Source organism: Cricetulus griseus, chromosome 2 (genome assembly GCF_003668045.3).
Source record: "Cricetulus griseus strain 17A/GY chromosome 2, alternate assembly CriGri-PICRH-1.0, whole genome shotgun sequence".
Classification (NCBI taxonomy): Eukaryota; Metazoa; Chordata; class Mammalia; order Rodentia; family Cricetidae; genus Cricetulus; species Cricetulus griseus.
In genome coordinates, this window is record NC_048595.1 from 434,631,325 (window position 1) to 434,647,523 (window position 16,199).

Sequence of the window (16,199 nt, forward strand, 5' to 3'; positions counted from 1 at the left end):
TTTGTGAGTGTAGTAAACTTCCTTGAGTTGGAGTTTTCCTTCCAGTAACTTTCTGTAGGGCTGGATTAGTGGATGTGTGTTGGTTAAGTCTGGTTTTGTCCTGGAATATTGTTTTCTCCATCTATAGTGATTGAAAGCTTTGCTGGATATAGTAGTCTGGGCTGGCATCTGGGGTCTCTTAGTGTTGGTAGACTATCTATCCAGGACCTTCTGGCTTTCAGAGTTTCCATTGAGAAATCAGGTGTAATTCTGATAGGTCCGCCTTTATATGTTACTTGACCTTTTCCTTTTGCTCCTCTTTATGGAGATGAATACTTTACATTGGTAAGGATTTTCATTTACTGATAGAACTTTAAGGTTAATTTTGTGATATTTATATTTCTCCTCTTGCTTAAGTATTGTGTTTATACCGATCTTTTAAAATGTAATGCATAATTAAATACAGATTATATAGTCACCTATAATAGTTAGAACTTATAATTAGGTTAGTTAGGTTTTCTAGATATACAGAGATGTATTTGAGATGGATAGGTATTCTTCAAACCTTTCAAAGACTTACAGAATGTATAGCATTTAAATGGTTTAGGGTTTTTCTTGGCAGTGAGACACAACTGCTCCTGGCACACCAATTATGTCAGAAAGGATGATGGGCATCAAAGAAACTCGTTATGGAGTTTGCTTTCAAAATGGCAAGATTAGCCATTTGGGCAAGAAACTGCTCTTGCCTGGACTGTTTGTTGCTACATAAACTGGACATGCAGGACCCACAAGAAAGTGACTGCTGAACTTACAAAACAAGACAGTACTGAAGTGGTTCTGCTGAAATGGAGAAGTATGCCAGACACACTGTGGCCTACAGGCTGAAGATGGATGCCCCAACGTTACAGAGGAACTTTGGGTGACTGTCCAGGTAGCGAGATGTCTCTGTCAGTAATAGAGTTTATATATCATCCTTCTGTGGTCTTTGATGGAGTTGAGGACAGATAGTTATGGTTATAGTTTTTTCCAGTTATTATACAAGATTAGTTACCCTTCTTTTTATTTAGACAGAAAAGAGATGATAGGGGAGGTCCTTCTGTATATATGATGTCTTATTGGTTAATAAATAAAGTACTATTGGCCAATAGGAAAACAAGATAGGTGGGACCAGGAGTCAAGGAGGATTCTGGGAAAGGTAGGAAAAGGAGCAGAGGCACCATGTGAGCCCAGAAAGACAGGATGCTTGCCGATGGTGTCTGATAAGATAAGTCTTATAAAATATATAGATTTATGATAATTAAGACTGAGCTAGCAGATGAGAAATCCTCATCATTGGCCAAGCAGCATTTGTACCTAATATAAGTCTCCGTGTTTTACTTGGGACCATAATGTGGCAGCCGGCGGAACTTGGGCGGCCTGGCGGAAAGCGCCCATGTGGCAGCAGGGTTCAGGCTTATTGTTACACTTCTTAATATCTTTTTCTTTATTCTGTAAGTTTGTTGTATTGATTATTATGTGGCAAGGGGACTTTTTTGTGGTCCAGTCTATTTGGTGTTCTGTAAGCTTCTGGTACTTTAAGAGGCATGCCATTCTTTAGGTTGGGAAAGTTTTCTTCTATGAGTTTGTTGAGTATGTTTTCTATACCCTTGAGCTGTGTTTCTTTGCCTTCCTCTATACCGATTATTCTCAGGTTTGGCCTTTTCATGGTGTCCCATATTTCTTAGATATTTTGTGTTAGGGATTTGTTGGACTTAAGATTTTCTTTGGTTGATGACTATTTCTTCTACTGAGTCTTCAACATCTGAGATTCTCTCTTCCCTCTCTTGTATTCTGTTGGTGATATTTACCTCTGTTGTTCCTGATCGTTTACCCAGCTTTTCTATTTCCAGCGTTCCCTCATTCTGTGTTTTCTTTATTCTTTCTATTTCAACTTTCATGCCTTGAACTGTTTGAATCTTTTCCTTTACTTCTTTGGTTTTTTTTTTTTTTTTTTTTTTTTTTTTTTTTTTTTTTTTTTTTTTTTTTTTGCTTTCATTGCGAGATTTGTTTATTTCTTGAATGACTTTGTTTGTCTTTTCCTCCATTTCCGGTATTTTTTGTTTGTTTTTTTCTTCCATTTCTTTAAGGGATTTTCTCGTTTCCTCTTTGAGGGCCCCTAATATCTTCATGAAGTTGTTTCTAAGGTCTTGCTGTGTGGAGTCCCTAGATTCTGGTGGTGTCATATTGGTCTTTCTGTTGTTGAATGTGTTATTACACTGTCGTCTTGCCATCCCCTCTTCCAGTGGGTGCAGGTGGGGTCTCTCCCTCTCCTCTTGTCTCCTGGTGAGTGTAGGTGGGCCAAGACTTCGATGTTGACAACTCTAGATGGTCCAGCCTCTCCTGGTGTTCTCCTCATGCAGAGGGGGAGCCAAGATTCAAGGTCAAACTCAAGATGGGGGAATAGGGGGGACAAGACTGCAATTCAGGCAGACTCTGGATAGTTCGGGCTGCCCAGGTGGGTCCACTACACAAGGAGCAGACCCAGGAAGTTCCAAGGAAGGGATAGAGAAATTGGGCCTAGGCAGAACCCAGACTCACCTCAACCCAAGACTTCAGTGTGGGCAGACTCCAGAGAGTCCAGGATGCCAGGGCTGGTTTACTACATGCTGAGCAGACTCAGGAAGTTCCATGAAGGGGATGGGGGGACTTGGGCCTGGGTGAAACCCAGACTCACCTCAAGCACAGGGTGTAGGGGGCCAAGCCAGATTTTGTTTTTTAACAGATGAAGTAAACCAGACTTAGATTTTGTTTTTCACATCTGGGGCATGGAATCCTGCCCATTGGAAGAGATGCCCTGTGATGGGGATAATAGAAGGATGTAAAATTAAGTGAAGAATTTCAATTTAAAGCAGAACATGCTACAGATAGGTTTTTTAAATAGCTGTTTTTAAAGTTCTATTGTTTCATCCTTGAATTGTGTATGTATTTGGCAGGGGTGGCCAGAGCAAGGGTGAGTTAGGATGAGTGTAGGGGACATGATGAAGAATATGAGTGTGCATGTGTGGGTAGAGTTAGGGTACGTGTGCATTTGCATATATTTGACAGGGAAAACTGCATTTACTTCAATGAAGAAAACCCTTAAGAATTGAGCTTAAGAGACAGCAAGACTCACTGCCATCCTTATGTAACCACAAAAGGACTAGAGAAGGAAGCCGGACCCAAGAGTGAGGAGCTGGCAAGCTAAAGCAGACTGGATATGAAGTATCAACAAGCAATTTTCCAGACATCAGTAATGTTCATTAGGATTTCAAAGGCTGTGTCTTTTTATTTCAGTTCCCATGTCTCTCAACTATTATTGGATCTGAGTTAGGATCCCATTTGACAGCCATGAATCCCTAAAGTGGTGCCATAGCTTCTACGTACCCTGAGATGAAGATGAGTTATTTGGAAAATCCTTGAACTGGTTCATTACCGGCAACAGGAGCATGACAATATTTGAAAAAAAAAAAAAGGAGGGGGTGGAGTTATGGGTGCTACCTGGGTGCTCAAAATATCTGATCTAGAAAGGACTTCTGAACACATGAACAAGACTGATGACCCCAGCCTCATGTCTTTACACAATAATAAAAGTTACACCTGAAGACAAATATTAGCGTCTGGAAACATCCCCTGTAGGACATTCCTGTCTTGCCCGCTCTACTTCCCTGCATTTCAGCCTTTGGCTCCTATGAAGAATCTGTCTTCTCCATATCTGACTGACAATTTGACAAACTCTGACTCTGGCACCTTTCTAGAAGTTGACATCTTCAGTCTGTGTATCAGCTTTATACTGGGTCCAGGCAGGTGTCTCCAAAACTGGCTGAGAGGGAACCTTAAGGAAGTTTGGAGATATATTTTAGCCACGCTGATATCAACATGACATTAAAGTCACAGAGCAGTTTCTCTGTGATACAAATCTCACAACTCACCTATGGCAGCTCTTCCACAACACTAAGTGACTATAGAAGCTTAGTGATAAAATTCAGAGGGCTTGCCCTTCCTGTCTCATCTAATGCCAGAATAGAGCACTGTTTTGTTTTGTTTTTTAAATTTAATAATCCTGGCACATTTTATCCTTGTCCTTTAGGTAACCAGATAGCTCACCATCCAGAATGGATATATCTGTCTTCTGCTCTGTAGTTGGTGGCAAGTTAGCAAACAATAATGGAAAAGAAATTCCTGCTGTTTATCCCTGATCTTTATTAAAGTCTTCTTATTTGGGGTGCCATGATATCCTTTGATGTTTCCCTGGCCTTCAAGGAAAACCGACCTCTACTTGAAAGGAAAAACCTTTAACTGGCTTCTATCATTAAAACAATTATTCTATAAAAATAGAGGCAGCAACCAGAAGCACCATCTTTGCCCCACTTCATTCAGAGCGAATTCGCCAAACTGTAAAGTAGCAGTTTAGTTTCTACTTAAGATTCTTAGGTGGATCTTTCCCCTCCTTGACAGATGTCTATCAAGGACTGGGAACTGCATCTAACATCATAGTAACTGTGGTAAGTGTGGCCACAGAGATCTTCTCTAACCATGGTCGTAGCAGGTCCTAGAGATTTCAGGGCAGGCATGCCGCCTCACGTCCCAGTTCCCCCACTTGGGAAACATTGGACCAGGTAGTAAGTACTGCACTTCATAGGCCACTGAGACTCTGTGAAAGCCACTTAACTGTGCTGCTGAATAGCACAGGCACTGTGTAATTGGACTACCACAGTTACATCCCAATGAAACTTTGGTGATAAAAACTTGACACAGACTGGATTGGAAACATCCAGCCATAGGTAGCAACCTCTGATTTGTAGACCACAGGGGTGCTAAGACTGTGGGGATTCACTAATAGGATTTTCATCCAACTTCCTTTGTATTTTAACTATTGCATTGTTTTCTTTCTCATTACAAAACCTGGGATCTAATCTTTGCAAGACTTTATAGAAAAACCATACAAATGCTACCAGGCACACTTACTCTTAGTATTTTGGAACACAATCTCCCATGTGTGTGAGGGGGGTAGGCATGTGTGTACGCATGGCTGTGTGTATGTGTGTGTGTTTTTAAGTGCTGTAATGCTGTGTAATGATATATGTGGAGATTTTCCAGATATCTTTATTCACATCCAATTTCTTTATAAATTTAAGCCAGTTTTACTAATTTCTATCTTAAGAGTTGGCTTTCTTATCAGGGCAGTGAATAACTCAAACTATTTCTTCTCTCACTTTACAATTGGGAGACATTGGTCGTTGAGACTGGGAGCAGCTTACACTCAGAGGGGATAGAAAGGATGTTGTCTATTGAACTCTATAACACATTCCTGTAAAACTGGGGCTCAGGGTTACCCTATATATATGGGTGTTAGGAAACTACTTTGATATTAACAGAGCTTTCTGAGGCCCTTGTTAAATCTGTATAACAATTCTGAGACAATAACAATTCATAACATCATGGCTGTTCTCAGTTCAATCCTCGTGATGCACTGGGCATCTATCAGAGAAGAGAGACTTCTGAATTGTGATGAGCATCAACCATCTGTTCTCAAGTCATGAGGGCTCATCCTCCAGCCCAGATGACTCTGGCACCTGTCTTCCCACTTTTCCCATTGCCATCACTGGTTGTTCTTCTGCTTATCAGATTCCATATCAGACAATATCAAAAGTCCTAATATAGACGGTTTAGTGCAGGTAGAAGCTAATACCCGAAAACACACTGGAGCTGCATGTAGCTTTCACACTTAACTCACTGTTGTTACATCTTCCGAAAATAAAGTCAAGTGTTTCTATTCTGTCACTAAAGAGAGGTATGCCTCATGAGATAAGCAAGAGAAGCAAGAAACTACAATTGACATGAATGGGCTAAACTAGACATAAAGAACATGACCATTTTAGCTTGTGTCTTGCAAGTTATAAGCTGGATAGAGCCACATTTTGAACCTCAAGGGCAAGAACAGTTGTTTCTGCAATGTGGCTAACACAAAGCAGCTGGAGGAATGCTGAGGGTGGGTGTGTGTGTGTGTGTGTGTGTGTGTGTGTGTGTGTGTGTGTGTGTGTTGCTAGGGATCAAACCCAGGGCCTCTTGCATACTAGGTAAGCACACTGTCACTGAATTATAGCCAATTTCAGTAGTTTTCAGTAGTGTTTACAATATTTGGAACATAGTTTTTAAGCACCTGTAAATGAGAGGCTTACTCTCTTATCAACGAGAACATAAAACTTGGCAGCAAACAGTGCTCACTGAGAAGCGGTTCAACCACTCAAGAACCTATGACCAGACACATACCTTTTCTCCCTCTGGGTTGTCGGGAACCAGATAATTGATGCAAATCCTGGTGTACAATAAACACTGACACTGATTTTAATAGAACCATTGAGCTCATTACAAATTCTTCTTGCCTGCTACTTCTCAAAGTCCTTTGTCAGCAACACATTACTTGCTGTACTCTGTCTCTTTATGCGTGTAAAGGTAAGAAGACAATTCTGCTATAAATCACACAATTGTTGCATTCCAACTAGACTTTCCTCTAATTAATGCTAATTAGTGATGTTCAGATGGGATTTCAATAGGCGATAAAGCGCTATTTACTCTGCAATTCTACTACAAGGGAACTATTTTGGTTTTGTTTTGTTGTTGTTGTTGTTTTGTTGTTGTTACTATAAATGGAAGAAAGCAATACCAAATAAAGATCAACTACAACTTCCAGGATGTATTAAGTCAATTTTGTGTGCTGCTTTAAAACAATGAAAATATCAGTTATCCTGTCAGGCAACTCTCTCTAGCCTTTGTACCAAATAAGTCAGTCTTGGGAGCCTCATGATCATAGAAAATAGTACATTTTAAAACTTAACCTTGAATCTGTTTCCAAGATGTCATTCAGTAGCTTAAGTTAGTCCTGACCAACAAGCTATAAAAGTCATCTTCTCTTGTAAGTTTTTAAGCAAGAAAACTCAAAAGAGCAAGGGAAAGGACTTGGCTGCTTTGACACTGGCAAACCAGGTAATTATCTCCCACAGTTCTAGATCTGTCTTTGTGGTGGTTTAAATGAGAATGTCCCCTTAGCCTCAGACATTTGAATGCTTGGTCCTGCATTGACGGTGCTATTTGGAGAGGCTTAGGAGGTGTGGTCTTGTTGGAGAAAGTATGTCACTGGGGGAAGGATTTGAGGTTTAAAAGCCTCAGGAAACCCCCCAGTGTGCTCTCTTGGGTCCCCGCTTACAGTTTAACATGTGAACGTGCAGCTCACTGCTCCAGCCACTATGTCTGCCAGCCGTCATGCTTCCCCATCATGATGGTGATGGGCTCTTATCCCTCTGGAACTATAAGCCCCAGCAAACTCTTCCTTCTGTAACCTGCCTTGGCCATGATGTTTTATCCCAGCAATAGAAAAATAATGAATACAGTGTTGTTAAGCCTTCTGGTGATAAAATCAATCCAAACTTTCCATCTGCACAGAAATTAGGATTTCCCATACTTGCCTACCAGAAAGGCCACATACTAAGGAAAAAAAATTAGTAAACATTCCTGGAGCAGTCCTAATAAGCAGTTATAATGAGCAGACAAGTTTGGGCAACATGTCCTAGCAGAGGTTCTCACTCTGACCTTTTACTAGAATCTCCCATGAACATTGAAAGCAACTAATGATGCCCAGGCCTCACTTGAAGGCCAATTGGACCATCATTTTCAGTGTTGTTCCAGTCATGGCAACTTTTTGAAATCTGCCCAAATGATAAGAAGCCAGGAATGCTTGGCATTTTTGTCTCACTTCTCAGTGTCATGTCTACTGGGACTAGCAACTCAAATCCCAGGACCATGACATACATTTGAACAGAGGGATCTGAGTGCAGATTCAAGGCTGACAAGGGTGTTCCAGTGAACAGAAATGAGAAGGCACATTCTTTTCTCTCCACATTTTCCTCCTTTGGTACCTTCAGCCATCAAGCAGAGAAAAGTCTTTATAGAGCTCTTTTTCTGTTTTGTTTTGTTTTGTTTTTTCAAGACAGGGTTTCGCCTGTCCTGGAACTAGCTCTTGTAGACCAGAATGGTCTCAAACTCATAGAGACCTACCTGCCTTTGTCTCCCAAGTGCTGGGATTAAAGGCATGTGCCACCACCATCCAGTTAGAGCTCTTTTTGTTAAGGTACTCAGCCACTGAATGCAGTCCAAGAAATGCGTAAAACACTACCTGTCCCTGTGAGCATGTGTGGAAGCATGCTCAGAGGGTAAACTGCCCATACCCTGCCATTATCCCTTGTCTGTTCCAGGTACCATAGGGAAAGACAAGAATGACTACTAAACACATCTGTGGTTCATTTAGACAGTTTTCTTTAATTAACGATGAAGACACTACAATTCTAAGTACCAGACAGAATTGGGGGTAAAAAGAATTGAACACAAGCATAACACTGTAAAGAAAGCTTGGAAAAGTGAAACACCTCTAAAGGAAAAAAAATATAAACCTGGCCTGGTACCCATTACATATATACATAATACGTTATCCACATATATACAGTAAATGTTTTGGTAGCAACATAGACCATGCGTCGGTCTTTTGAACACAGATGAAGTAGCACCGTCAATAGCACCACCAACTTCAGATGATAAACCAAACCACACACAGCAAATGGAAAGCTTGATGGCATTCGTTTGGCCCACCCTGTAGCCAAGAGGTATAAGGAAAGTAACTACACAAGAAAGATTCTTCTGGAAACTATATTCTTAGGCCAGTGGCAAAGTTCTAAAATGGACTAAAAAAAATGCTAGCACTACAGATGGATATGCAAACAGACACATTTTCCTGGGTAGTGAATTTGTTCTATGATATGGCATAATGGTTAACACTGGAGAAAGAGACAGTATAGACACAGAGAGGTTTAAATAGCAGGTGAATGGCAAAGGGATAACACACCCATCTCTTGGTGCAGACATCACAAATGCCAAGTCATTGATAAGCTGGGGAAGGGAGATAATATAATGCCTTACCCAAGTCATACATTTTAAAAATCATATTTGCTAATTATAGGCTCTTAATTAAGAGTAGGGCCAAACACCTCCAGCACCTCTCAGTCTCCTTCCAGCATCTATTTGGTGCTCTAATTGCAAGTCATGAGGGACAAATACCCAACACATCGGCTGAGCCACACTTTCTACAGGCACATGGAGGAAACTGATGGACAGAACTCCAGTAGAACCTTCCCAATCTCAGGCTGGGCTCAGGGATGACAAGGGCCCGGTGTTTTAACACTTGGTTCGACCAACTACAAGAAAGGCTGTATTCGATATTTCTAGTTAAGCCTACAGCCCAGCCTGGAATTCTTCCTGTTCCTACTAACAAGGTTATAACTGCTCACACCCCTGCAAGAACAGACTGCTTGCTATAAGTTTCTCAGCAGCCCATATATATGAGTACTGCATCACCTCCTGCTAACTAACACACGCCCTGTCCTGGCAGCACTGGTTAGTCCTGTCTTGTCACTACAAAGAAACTATTTCTTATTTGGTTCCCCCAATTGTCCTCCATGTACCTTCCAAAGAAGCCCTTTCTCCCCAGTGGTGGTGTTAATGTCTGATATCTTGTTAGAGGGCCTCTTTGTATGACCATCTCACCTGCAGAGCTCAGCCAAGGCATCATGAGGTAAATATGGGATCATTATCACCCACAGCCACAGCAAGTCACAACTGTACTATCCCTCATGGCTCTTATTGTCATTGGGGTGGTGAGCCACCTTCCCTATCTTGAAGTCACCTGTTTTAAAGGTGTTTCCAACTACATGGTATATTGCATTCAGGATGTACCGCTGATCAAATAGGACTTCTGCACTATAAAATATTGTTTCTTACAGTACAGTAAAATTGTTTCTTAATACTTTGTCTCACACATAAAAGACAGACGACAAAAGCCTAGGGAAGACAGGCCAAACCTCTCTATTTCTGGCTAGATGATTCTTGAGTAGACCACCTTTTGTAGTGACTAGATTAGTCCAGAGTGGCCCTGACCTTTGAAAGTTAGCAAGAAGTAGCCCCACATGGAGCATCGGTATTGATTGATCATTATTGACCCAGGTGGTTGATCATTAATGGAATCCCCTCATTTCCAGCTGGTTCTGGAGCTAAGATTGTGTCCAAAACAAAAGTATCATCACAGCCAGGGAATATACTTGTTCTTTTCACAAAGGAGAATTTAAAACTCTGTCTTAATCAGTCTAAGAAAGAATTCTGTGAAAGGTTGGTCATGTAAAGAAAAAGCCACTAACTTCCACATTAGCCAGAGGCCACTAGAAGCCCTGTTAACATACACCCTTGGTGGACCTGAAAATACTTGGAAATAGCTAAAAAGCCAACTCCTGTAAATAGGAAATTGAACACAAGAACTTAGCAGCTGATGATTTTAAAGTAAACCCTTCAAGGAGGCAGAGCAGGAGAATTCAGCCTGGGTACCAGCAACTTCCAGTTCCAAGGCAGCCACATTTGATGCTGTCATCAAATCCAGCTCAGGTAACTCTAGAAGAAGCTGAAGCAAGAATGGCTACCTTTGCACTATTATCGACTCAATAAAAAGCAAGAGATAGAGAAACTAGGAGTCCACTGTCCACTCTGCTCTTTTCTGTTCTCACCCCAAATGGCAATAACCCCACATGCAGAGGTGTGAAGTACAGGCTCTGTGAGAAATTATAGCCGGCTTTACAGGCAAATGTTTGGGGCTGACTTCATTCACTGTTCTCTCTTTAGTTACTCAGATCCTTGGGGAAAGAGAACAAGCAGCTTGCTTTCTTCTTACATTAGGAAGAGTTTGAGTCAGAGTGCTTAAAAACTAAAAATGACAATGAGAGTCTTTTCTTACACAATTGTAAAAAACCAACTTTCACATCAGATTTTTCAAAGCCAGTGGGATTTTCTACTGACAGCAAATGATGTCATCCAAAGAGTTCCTTGAAAACAATGTATTCTTATGACTAGAGACCTATTTACTTTAGAAACTGATGAGCATGCAAATGATTAAGATCTGCAACAATGAACATTGTACAACAGTCTGTGAGGTCCATGCCATCTGGCTGACTGAGCACTAACCCTGGCCTCAGCAGTCGGGGGTCTGTTTATCTCTGAATGGAGCAAGGGCTCCTTGACCAGTTGATCAGGGCAATGGTCACTGAAATGCCTTTCAACCCTTGCTCCTTGCTTGCAGCCCCACCTATGCAGCTCAACCCTTCCCAGAAGTAGAGAGTCGTTCCTCCCCTGAAGCAGGGCTAAATTCATAGGGACTCAGAGGGAGACTGATTGTTGGATTAATTCACTGTATTTTTAGGAAGTTTCATGGTGAGATCATTTACACTTCTGGAGGAGACATCTTCAGGTATATTCCCTGCCATTGCTATTTGATAAGGGAAAAATTCCAAGACATGTGGACTTTCCAAATAAGGAAAGGACGAGCGTTTTCACTGCTGGCTAGATGCCTCAATGGCAGGTCACTATATTTTTATGTGCTCTCTGTAAACTGCATTTTATTAGATAACCACTAAAAGCCCAGCAAACACCAGGGCAAATGGGCCTATTGCATTCATCTAAAACACACATAATACTGGAAGTTCTCATAATACATGAGATAGGGAACATAACATGGAGCCCTGGTCATGACTTTAAAAAGAAAGGAAGGGAGGGAGGGAAGAAGGAAGGAAGGAAGGAAGGAAGGAAGGAAGGAAGGAAGGAAGGAAGGAAGGACCTGGAATTTTAATTTCCAGTTAGCAAGAACACACTGTCCTAACAGCCTTCTCCAGACAATGTAAGAAATGAAACACGATGTGTACACAGAGAAAAGGGTGGGGGTGGGAGCAAAAGGCTTATAGAAGTGGGGAGGGGGAGCTCAACAGTGTCTAGTTTATTATGAACAGAAAAACATTTCCAGAATTTATAAACACCCACATTCTTCACTCCAAAGAGAGCTTTTGACTTGAAGGGATCGCTCGTGTCTCCTTCTGTCTACATATATACAATGAAAGTCTGTGGTTTCCTTTTCTTGCAATTTTGCTTCCATTCAATTACCAACTCTAAGCTGACAACTGAAAACATCCCAGTAGAATACATCCTCCTTCCGTTTGAAAAACAAAACAAAAGAAACCAAAAATTAAAAAAAAACAAAGCTAAGATTAATTTTTAAAAGGAACTCAGCTCAACATCAAGTTTATATTACAAGAGACAGTATCAGCAAGTATAACTATACAGTACAGAACCTTCTATGGCTCTATGATTCTTCTTATATTATTTTTTCTGAATTAGAATCTTAAAACAAGGTTCATACCCTAGACTACTCTTTTTTTTAGCCTCCTTTTAAGAATTTGCTCCACTCTTTACAACAGAACATCGAATACCTCAGTTCCACATCCAAAAGAAAAAAAAAAAAAAAAGATGCGCTGTAAGGAAAAGTTACATTTTCATTAAAAAAATTACACATATAAATCAAACCCTATGTTAAATATTTAATACTCTCTCCACCCAACGTGAACAGTTCCATATGAAATAATTTACAGTGGTGTTTCATGGAACACGGCTTCAGAGTAGATGAAACATACGCTGTAAAGGCGACGCGAATAAACCCATTCTCTTGCGGCATGGTGGTGGGCACACCAGCTCATTGTGGCCAGCTAAGTCCTTAAGGTTCAAGATGAAGTTTACGCAGACTCATTGTCCCGGTGTCACAGTGCTTTCTTTTTGCTTGGCACAATATAGAGCGTGCAGTTCAGTCAATGAACTCCTGAGGATTGTACAGAGTAAACAAACTGTAATGGATGCATCGTACCAGCTACTGAAGAGGAAGACGTGAGGTCCTGCTTGTGAATTGTGAAACAGTTTGAGTCTGGGTACCCATGAGTTAAAGGAGGATTTTCTGAGGTCATTTAGGTCTTCATTCTGGAAAGGAAATGGGAAAAAAAAATACGTTAAGATAGGCATCTGGTGATGTGTACTCAATCACAACATGGGAAACTCACCCCTTACAGAAGGGAGACTGTATGAGATAAACTGAAGTTATGGGCATAAGTAGTAGTGTGCACCTACATAAAACCAACACACGGTATTTAAGTTGTCTTTCAAAATGCAAGTGTTTATAGCAACTCCAAACTAAAGTAGCCAATGCTGCAGCAAGCAAATCAATGGGACCCATACATTTCAGAGTTTCGGCAACAAAGAAAATACAAAATTCTTTGGAGTTATGTTTGAAGCAAAAATGCCCATTCTAGCTCTCATTTAAAATATTATAAAATACAACGCACAATTAGAGCCTACACTCAACCTTCCAATTTAGGTGTAATAGAAGTTTATTTAGGAAAAGCATTACATTTCTTTTCCTCAATTGGTGAAAGCTCACCACAGTGGGGCAGTATCTAAAATTCCCCTTCAGGAAGGAGACTCTTTATGAACCCCTGGAAACATCTCTTGCTCTCAAGTTTTCCCTCAGACAGCCCTTCAGAAGTGCCTATTTTTCATGCACTAGGAATTTAATCTATACATTTCAATATCCACAGAGTGCCCAGAAGAGTGTGTAGCAGGGTAGATTATCATTAATACTTGTTGAATGAGAAGATGGTTACATTGAGTGCCATGGAGCACGCAAAGTTAAATTCTGCTGAAGTTTGCCTTCTAGTGGCTTCAGAAAAGCAGGCGAGTTTCATTATAAATAGACTGTGAAGCAAACAGGTGAATTTCACAACAGGTGCACACAGGCAAAAGTCTAAATGCACAAAGGAGAGGAAGAGGGCTTCTAGCTAAGAACATTAGTTAAGTACCTCTCTGACACATTTGGCTGCCTTTAGAAGAAAAGGGATAATCCAGGATGTGGAAACAGGGATTGTCACCCCAGTGTTTCTCCAAAGCTTGCCACACAGCAGGCACTTAATAAATGTGAGCTGAACAAAGGGCAGGCATGCCACAGGCTTGCCATTGAAGACATGATAGAACAAGGCTCAGGATGGGAAGAGACCGGCAATGCATCGTCCATAAGAAGGGTGCAGCTTCATAGGACTGCCAAAGATGGTAAGGGACAATCAGAGTTAAATATACAGATCTAGGGCAGGTACATGGTGAAAATCTCTATGGACAGTCCAGGAGGTCTTTATCTAATTACAGGGATAACAAAGGCACCGCTTTCAGATAAGGTCAAGGTTCACATGAGATGCAAGGAGGACGGTGGTTTCTAAAACTCACAAGCAGAAATACTGACCAATACAACTTGTTTCTCTCTCCTCCCCTTACCTCCCTCCCCCTCCTTTCTCTCTCTTTCTCTCTCTCTCTCTCTCTCTGTCTCTCTGTCTCTGTCTGTCTCTCTTTCTGCTCTCCCAGTTTTGTTTTGCAGACTGGGCCTTGCTGTGTAGCCTAGGATGTCCTTGAACTCATCAAGATCCTCCTGCCTCAGCGTTTCCAATGCTGGGATCACAGGTGTGTACCCCCAACCCTAGCCTCTGCCTCCTTTTGAACAGGTTGATTGTGTCTCTGATCCATTAACATTTACATACTGGATTTTAGATAAGTCAAAATTTACCAAAAGAAGACTCTAATTTTATGAGGAGATTTCTATTTATTTTAAAATATTAACTCTGCCTCTAAAAGACAGGCTACTTTTTACTTCCTAATAAAGACTGCCTAGAGATGCCAAAAGAAAAACAAACAAATAAAAGTGTCCTGGGTTTCTCCTTTTAACTGTAGTGAGATAGAACTTACTTCAGGGGGAGAAAGGACCAGGTCATCCAAAGCCCCAGCTGGGCTATGACACAGCCAAGTTCCAAGTTTTGGGGTTCTCATTTACTTTTAAGTTTCTCCTGAACTCCTATCAAAATATCAACAGACAGCTAGACAGAGATTCACAGCTACGGACCTAAAATTAGGCGGGCCACACTATATTAAACAACCTATGACAAAGAAACTGCCCAATATACAATGCAGAGGGGTGGGGGAGGAATGAACGGCACACAGCATGTTTTTCATTTCATATCTGGCTCTCCTCCAAAAGGGCTGAAGGAACAGCTTAGGTTGGGAACAAACTGTACTCAGGTTTATCACCACACATGCCAAACTGCATGGGTGTACAGGGCAGAGACTAGGGGACCCTGGAAGGGGAGGCAAAAAGACTTAAGTACATTGCTTTATATCACCAGGTCCTGCTCTTGTAATTTCACATAAGCATGTTCAAAAAGCAGGGGGAAAAGGCATAGCCCACGACTTTAAGAAGTCTTTTATGTAAAACCTAACAACACATACTTCAGCCACAAGTAACTCCTATTGGTGTCACCAATTTAGGAACTTAGGAAAAGATGAAAACTGGAGTTGATGTGGAGAGGACGGAACAGAAGGCTACAGAGGAAGCGGAAAGCACACACCTGCCTGGCTTCGTACAATGGTGTGAACCTGTGACTGCACTTGAAGGGAGAACTGTCCTTCACCGTGGCCCTTATGGAGTCAGTATACTTATTTGGACCATGAAGCCATTGTATGCAGCAGGGCTTATGCAACGCCTACTCAAGTTCCCATTTCTTCAGGCCTTCTTAGCCTCAGGCATGGTCTTTGCCATGGTCTCTACAGCAGCCGGTCTTAGGTCTTGGAAAGCACATTTGATCTTTGGGGATAGCCAAAAAGTGTTCATGGGCAAATATGGTGAATTAAGGGACTGAACAAGCAAGGTTGATGGTTCCCAGTGACCTATTATCTAAAGCTAGAGAGCTTCAAGACTGAAGCCACAAACGCTTAATTCTTCTCTTGCATCAGGGAGAGAGAGAGCGACTACAGACAGACCTCTCTGTGGCTTCTGCTCATCTTCCTACATCCTTATCACTACAATCTTGCAGTCTAGACAGACTGAGCCTGCAACATCCAACGCACTGAGGGGGGAAAGACTAAGCTCTAGATGTACAGGTTTTTGTAATTTAGGAATATGTTTCAAAGAAAGGAAAAGAAAGAAAAGGGTAACTGTACTGGGTTCTCACAGTCATTCAATTCAACAAATATCTTTGACAAACACAAATGCAATGATGACGCAGCCATGGGTACATGCAATGTCCTTGACCCCCACAGCCTCCATTGGCAGACACCAGTCATCCATACCAAATGTGGTCATGCTACTTTCCAAATGAAAGAGCTCACTGGCCCTATGCATAAAATGGAAAACAAATGCAACACATTTCCTCAACAGAAGACACTGTGCAAATATCAAGCAGTAATGTCTGCCATACATTCTC

General features: G+C 41.3%; 1 protein-coding gene across 1 annotated transcript in view; it reads right to left on the minus strand.

The window, feature by feature from the left end:
* Positions 1 to 8,290: 8,290 nt before the first annotated feature.
* The window catches only part of Irs1 (insulin receptor substrate 1), a 54,973-nt gene continuing 47,064 nt past the window's right edge, over positions 8,291 to 16,199 (minus strand). Inside the window, exon 2 of the mRNA XM_027397360.2 lies at positions 8,291 to 12,882. The gene's annotated coding sequence lies outside the window, so the exon portion shown is untranslated. The remainder of the gene's footprint in view (positions 12,883 to 16,199) is intronic.